The sequence below is a fragment of the Ammodytes marinus genome (assembly GCF_949987685.1).
Source record: "Ammodytes marinus genome assembly, contig: scaffold_148, whole genome shotgun sequence".
NCBI classification, from domain to species: Eukaryota; Metazoa; Chordata; class Actinopteri; order Uranoscopiformes; family Ammodytidae; genus Ammodytes; species Ammodytes marinus.
This window is the reverse complement of record NW_027648065.1, coordinates 53,873-61,372: the sequence shown is the minus strand read 5'-3', so window position 1 is coordinate 61,372 and position 7,500 is coordinate 53,873. Positions and strand designations below refer to the sequence as shown.

At 42.1% G+C, this 7,500-nt stretch overlaps 1 protein-coding gene across 1 annotated transcript in view; it reads right to left on the bottom strand.

The window, feature by feature from the left end:
- Positions 1-7,500, bottom strand: part of LOC307271119 (dachshund homolog 2-like) — a gene marked incomplete at both ends in the record, with an annotated part of 63,088 nt that overhangs the window by 25,135 nt on the left and 30,453 nt on the right. The window lies entirely within an intron of this gene.

Below are 7,500 nucleotides of genomic sequence, written 5' to 3'. Positions count from 1 at the left end.
TCTCGCCCTCTCTCTCTCTCTCCCCCTCTCTCTCTCCCTCCATCCCTCCCTCTCCTCCATCCCTCCCTTTCCCCCTCTCTCTCTCTCCATCCCTCCCTCTCTCTCTCCCCCTCTCTATCTCCCCCTGTCTCTCTCTCTCCCTCCCTCCATCCCTCCCTCCCCCTCCCCCCTCTCTCCCTCCCTCTCTCTCTCTCTCTCCCTCTCCCCCCCTCTCTCTCTCGCCCGACACTTCGCTCCCTCGTTCCCTCTCTCATCCGTCTTCATCTCCCTCCATTAGTTTGAATTAGCAACCGTCTCTCTCTATTATTGCCTACTGAACTCCCTGCGCTGAGTTGGCGTGTGTGAGTGTGTGTGTGTGTGTGTGTGTGGGTGTGTGTGTGTGTGAGTGTGTGTGTTTTGGCATGTGTGCATGTGTTGGCCGGTGTGTTTGCAGGTGTGTGTGCGTTTGCGTGTTGGCCCGTGTGTGTGTGTATGTGTGTGTATGTGCGTGTGTGTGTATGTGTATGTGTGTGTGATTGTATGTGTGTGTGTGATTGTGTGTGTGTGTGTGTGTGTGTGTGTGTAGATGACAGCTGGGCCTCATCCCCGCTGCCATTTACACCAGGGAAGAAGAAGAAGTATAAACAGATGGGCAGATGTTTCTCTCTCTCTCTCTCTCCCTCCATCTCTCTCTCTCTCTCTCTCTCTCTCCCTCTCTCTCTTTCTCTCTCCCTCTCTCTCTCTCTCTAACACACTGACTTGTCATTTTTTTTCTTTGGCCTTGCCCTCCTCCTTTTCTATGCATTATTTCCATCCATCTCTCTCTCTCTCCCTCTCTCTCTGCCTCTCTCTCTCTCTCTCTCTCTCTCTGTCCCCCCCCTCTCTCTCTCTCCATCCCTCTCTCTCTCTCTCCATATTTCTCTCTCTCTCTGTCTCTCTCTCTCTCTCTCTCCCTTTGTTCATATTTTCTTAATTTAGTTTAATTCACATTTAGCTGCTGAACATTTTGGCCACTTTAGTCTCTCCATTTAAAATGTAATCCTACATCTGTTTTTGTCCAAATGTCGCCAAATACAACCTGGAGTATAATTTACCTTAAAACACTATACACATTAGCACTGCAAAAAAAAAAACATAAAGCTACAGTGTGTAACTTTTGCATTTAAATGAATGTCGTTTACATGTAAGCCATCGCCCAAACGAGTTGACACAAAGTTGATTAAGCCTATTATCAGCTCCACAAAACTCTCTCTGTATTTGTCAGTATGGCAGCGTTTACAAACTGGTGTCGTCCGTCCCCCCCCCCCCCCCCCCCCCCCATGAGGAATTCTGAGTCATTACAACAACACTGTCGGTGCATCTACATGAGGTAAAGCCTTCAGTGATGGCACATGGATTTTTATTCCTTCTGCTGTACGTCCAGGTATTTTTTCTTAGCAGTAGAATCAACAACTGAAACATTTCTTGGGTTCTTCTTGGGGATTTTTCTGAGCTCCTGCACCAGTGTCAGGGTGAGGGGGGTTTGGGGGGACACCAGTTTGTAAACGCTGCCATACTGAGAAATACAGAGAGAGTTTTGTGGAGCTGATAATAGGCTTAATCAACTTTGCGTCAACTCGTTTGGTGATGGCTTGAATGTAAACAACATTAATTTATATGGGAAAAGTTATGCACTGTAGCTTTAACTTGAGCCAGGGTATTTGTACAGCGTCGTATTACAACTTTTACTGTATTTAAAGACCTCAAAACTTCCCCAACCACTCCTCCTTTATCTGCCTCCGTCTCAAATTCATCCCTTCTTCCGCTAACTGACAAAAAACAGAGATATTGTTTCGTTTTGACGCATAAATCTCTCCATCTCTCGTTCATTCCCTATGATAAAAAACAACAATAAAAACGATACAACTGTGGTATCGATATGACTGTCAATGCGAATGAGACATACCCAAACTATCGACTTTCACACACACACACACACACACACACACACACACACACACACACACACACACACACACACACACACACACACACACACACACACACACACACACACACACACACACACACACACACACACACACACACACACACACACACACACACACACACACACACACACACAGAGATATCTCTCGCCCTAAATATCCCTTTCTCTCATTATGAGTCCGTTTTCATCTTTGTTCGTTCTCTCCGTTCCTATTGTGCGCCGGAGTTTCCCAGGCCGGTGTGAGTGTCTCTCACAAAAGGAAAAATAGGGTCGGACAATAAATGAAAAGCAACACACACATACACACACACACAGTCAGAGACACACACACACACACACACACACAGTCAGACACACACACACACACTCGCAAAACAACAAAACAAAACAACACTTTGACTTGAAGTAAAAGAATTAACTCGCACACACACATTCACACACCTAAACGCACACACACACACACACACACACACACACACACACACACACACACACGCTCTCACACACACGCACACACACACACACACACACACTCGCAAAACAACAAAAACACTTTGAATGAAATAAAAGAAGGAGGTGTAGGAAGACGGGCAGGATGGAGATAAATAAAAAACGACAGAATAATATAAAGGAGAGAATAGAGGAGTAACTCTATCGCTCCATTTGCCAGGTCAGCTGAAGAAAAGGTCTGAGAAAGGAAGAGTTAGAATGGAAGGACTGCACGCTCTCTCTCTCTCTCTCTCTCTCTCTCTCCCTCTCTCTCTCTCTGTCTGTGTGTCTCTCCCTCTCTCTCTCCCTCTCTCTCTCTCTCTCTGTCTGTGTGTGTCTCTCTCTCCCTCTCCCTCTCTCTCTCTCTGTCTGTGTCTCTCTCTCTCCCTCTCTCTTTCTCTCTCTCTCTTTTCTTTTCTCTTCGGCTTTTTGTTTTCTGTCGTTTTAATAATTCAGAGAAGCAAACACAGCAGAGATGGAATGGGCCGGAAAGAGTGTTGTGTTGTGTGTGTGTGTGTGTGTGTGTGTGTATGTCTCCGTGTGTGTGTGTGTGTGTGTGTGTGTGTGTGTGTGTGTGTGTGTGTGTGTGTGTGTGTGTGTGTGTGTGTGTGTGTGTGTGTGTGTGTGTTACCCTCTTTGTTTTGTTATTTATACACATGTCACTTTGCACTTTAGCTGTTTTCTGACAGACATTTTTAGACCGAACATTTCAAATCTGACACAAGTTACCATCCAGTACAATGACTGAAAGAATGTTCTATCTGTCTATCTATCTATCTATCTATCTATCTATCTATCTATCTATCTATCTATCTATCTATCTATCTGTCTGTCTGTCTGTCTGTCTGTCTGTCTGTCTGTCTGTCTGTCTGTCTGTCTGTCTGTCTGTCTGTCTGTCTGTCTGTCTGTCTGTCTGTCTGTCTGTCTGTCTGTCTGTCTGTCTGTCTGTCCGTCCGTCCGTCCGTCCGTCCGTCCGTCCGTCCGTCCGTCCGTCCGTCCGTCCGTCCGTCCGTCCGTCCGTCCGTCCGTCCGTCCGTCCGTCCGTCCGTCCGTCCGTCCGTCCGTCCGTCCGTCCGTCTGTCTGTCTGTCTGTCTGTCTGTCTATCCATCCATCCATCCATCCATCCATCCATCCATCTATCTATCTATCTATCTATCTATCTATCTATCCATTCTTTTTCTTTATTATTATTTATATTTATAAGCCTGCAATGTAAATTGAACTCATGTGGTAAAAAATAACAATCTGGTGTTAATACACAGCCCTAAACATTCTTGAAAACACAGACTTCAGAGGTTAATCAGTCGCTTCACGCTGTAAGGTGAATGTTCCTTAAAGGCCTACTTCACCGGTTTGAATATGAAGGTGTATTGAATTCTGAGATCCTATGTAGTATAAATGTATATATATTACTGTGATGTCACAGTAAAAGACATCACAGTAATATTTACAAAGTAAGTTTTTTTTTTAACCCTATATTTCTCTTTCTGTGATGTCACGAGAAAGAGAAATATAGGGTTAAAAAAAACACTCTTTCTGCCTTTTCTCAGGCTAGGATGAACCGATTTTAATTTTTTTTGCACATTTATACTACATAGGATCTCAGAATTCAATACACCTTCATATTCAAACCGGTGAAGTAGGCCTTTAACTTTTCCCTTGTAATTAAAAAAAAAAATTGAATTCCGCCTTTTTTGTTCCTTTTGTTTTCCATGTGCACATAAAGTCCATAGTATAAAATGAACTTCCTCCTCTTATTTTTTAAATGATTATTATATTATTATTTTAGTTTGTTTTCTTAAAGGTGCAGTGTGTAATATGACATCATCAAGAAAGTTCTACAAAGTTCTAGAATGCAACACTCCCTGGGTAACTCCACCCCTTTAGAATAATAACAGAAGTTACAGTGGCCTTCAAGGACAAGAACAATTCAAAATTTTAAACAATGCACCTGATGACATTCCAACTATGACACTTTCAAGATGGCGGCACTAGGCCTTGCTCCAAAACATGCAAAAATATGGACATATATGAGACCCTTTCTAAGGGGAAAAAAAATAATTCAAAACATTTTTTTCAGCCATTATGCACTAAATTAAATGTACTTCTGGATATTATAATTACTTTCTACAAAATCTGCTAGGAAATAAAACCCCAAATTCTACACACTGCAGGTTTAATATCACCTCTGAGGTAAAGACAGAGACACATCACATGAAGACGCTCATAAGGAACAAGAGATGCAGAAGAATAGAGAAGAAAACAATGAATAGAATTGAAACTCGACCGGCCGGCACGTACTTACATAACACACACACACACACGCACACACACACACACGCACGCACGCACAGAGACACACACACACACACACGCACGCACAGAGACACAGACAGACAGACACACACACACGCGCGCACAGAGACACAGACACACCAATAGGGCTGGCCCGAATTATTCGAATATTCGAATACTCGTTCGGAAAATTAGTATTCGGAGCTTAAATTAGTATTCAGAGCTTCGTTTTTTTTTTTTTTTTTTTTTTTTTTAATATATATATTTTTTTTTTTCAAATTTTTTTTTTGCAAGAAGCTAGTACTGCAATATAATTGTCATAGCGCATCCATTACTTCACCTCCGAGCGCGTAAATCTTCAACAAAATATGCAGATACTGTCAAAATCGGTTCCAGGGAGTATATAGGGATTATTAACGTTTTTAAAAAAAAAATAAAAAAAAAAAAATATTTAATATATAGGGGAAGGTGGGGTGATTTGTGCAACTTTTTACTCAAAGTGATTTTAAAGTGAGGCCTTGACAGTTATGTCTCCAACTCAAATATGTACATATATTTCAGGATGTTGTGCATCCCTGGCAATAAAAACTTTGGATCTGGAATAAACTGTTTAAGAAATATAGCTTTCGGAAAAAAAGTTGTCTTGACGCACAAATCACCCCACTACGTGGGGTGATTTGTGCGTCATTGTGTCACAATGACAAAGTCACCATCATCATCTTTCTGGCCATCTGAACTCTCATCAGTGGTGTCGTTAAGTGGAATTGAGATGTCACTCTCTTCTGAGCTACTGTAGACAATCACTTTCTTTTGGTGACCAGCGTATACAGCCATGCCACTGGCACAACTCTCAGAAATGTACTTTGCACTAGTTGCTCCGTGCTTGTGGAACCAACTGCCACCTGACAAATGTGATTCCCCCTACATTTCTGCCTTTAAATCAAGGCTCAAAACCCATATGTACACCCTGGTGTTTCCTCCCCATTAACTATCTTACCTCTGCACTACTATCTGTGTTTATGTGGATGTATGGGCTTTACGTCTTTTATTTTGGTTATTGTTATTGTACCTTCATTGTTTACCTACTGAATGCACTATGTACAGCACTTTGGACAGTGCAAACTGTCATAAATGTGCTTTCATAAATACATTTTACTTACTTACTTACTTATAACTCACCCAGGCCCTTGCGCACAAATCACCCCATCCCCAGAATTTTGGATAATAGGCATGATGCAGCAATTTAGGGTTGACATTGTGCTAACTATATAGACTCAAAGTGTAGCATACCAAAGCACTAAACATGTGTCAAATGTTTTCAAACGTGTCTATAATTGTTCAGACACAATAATCAAAAAACCTTGATCATGGAAATTTTACTTTGAAAGGCAAAACACAGTTTTTTGAGCTTAAATGTGCTTATATCTTATTCCTTGTGTCTCCCTTCTTTACAGGATGAGTCAAATGGATGGCTCTTCTTAAATATGTGGTCACATTTCCAATTTCTTCCACGGTTTTCTAGAAACAAGGGGTTTTGCATCTTCCAAAATGCACAAATCACCCCACCTTCCCCTATATATATTTTTTTTTAATGTTGTTTTTGATAGTGTGTTTTTCTGGAACGAATATTCAAATATTCGCTCGGAAAAACCAACGAATATTCGAAGCCTGAAAAATGGTATTCGGGCCAGCCCTACACACCAACACACATACACACACACACACACAGACAGTTATGTGACCCAGTTCTCCGTCATATATTTGTGGTCGGTGTGAATGTTGAAACTGATCTGATCTATAAAGAGACTATCTGTGACGTGAGCACACACACACACACACACACACACACACACACACACACACACACACACACACACACAGACACACACACACACACACACACACACACACACACACACACACACACAGACACACACACACACAGACAGACAGACACAGACAGTCACACACACACACACACAGACACAAACACACACAGACAGACACAGACACACACAGACACAAACACACACACAGACACACACACAGACACAAACACACACACAGACACACACACAGACAGTCACACACACACACACACACAGAGACACAGAGACAGTGACGTGAGCGAGAGTCGAGTGTCAATACTATAATAATACTTTCTCTGCCTCCAGCTGAGGATGAGTCCCAACGTTTGTTCTAAAGTTCGTACTAAGGTTTGTGATGCATGACGTCATTATGAAAGGAAAATAACTCGCTCACTCACTCACTCACTCACTCACTCACTCACTCACTCACTCACTCACTCACTCACTCTCACACTCACACACACACACACACACACACACAAATCATTGTTATTAAAGGTCACATATTGTGCACATTGTTTAGGTCCAGAATTGTAGTTTGGTTTACTGCTAGAAAGCTGTTTTCATGGTGTATTGTCCAAAAATAAAAATGCTACATTTCTCATAGTGCCATTAGTCTGCTGGTTTGAATGTAAATGCAGTTTGATTTGATTTGAATTGTAGCTGTTCAAACTAGTGTGTGTCTGTGTGTTTATGTGTGTGTGTGTGTGTTTATGTGTGTGTCTGTGTATGTCTGTGTCTGTGTGTTTATGTGGGGGGGGGGGTCTTATCACAAGGGGAGGTAGTGCTAAGTTAGGTTGGTAACAAAGGGGCGTGGCTTCTCCCCCAATGACATCATAAGATCTAAATGAACTTGTGTATCTGTTCCCACCTGTGCT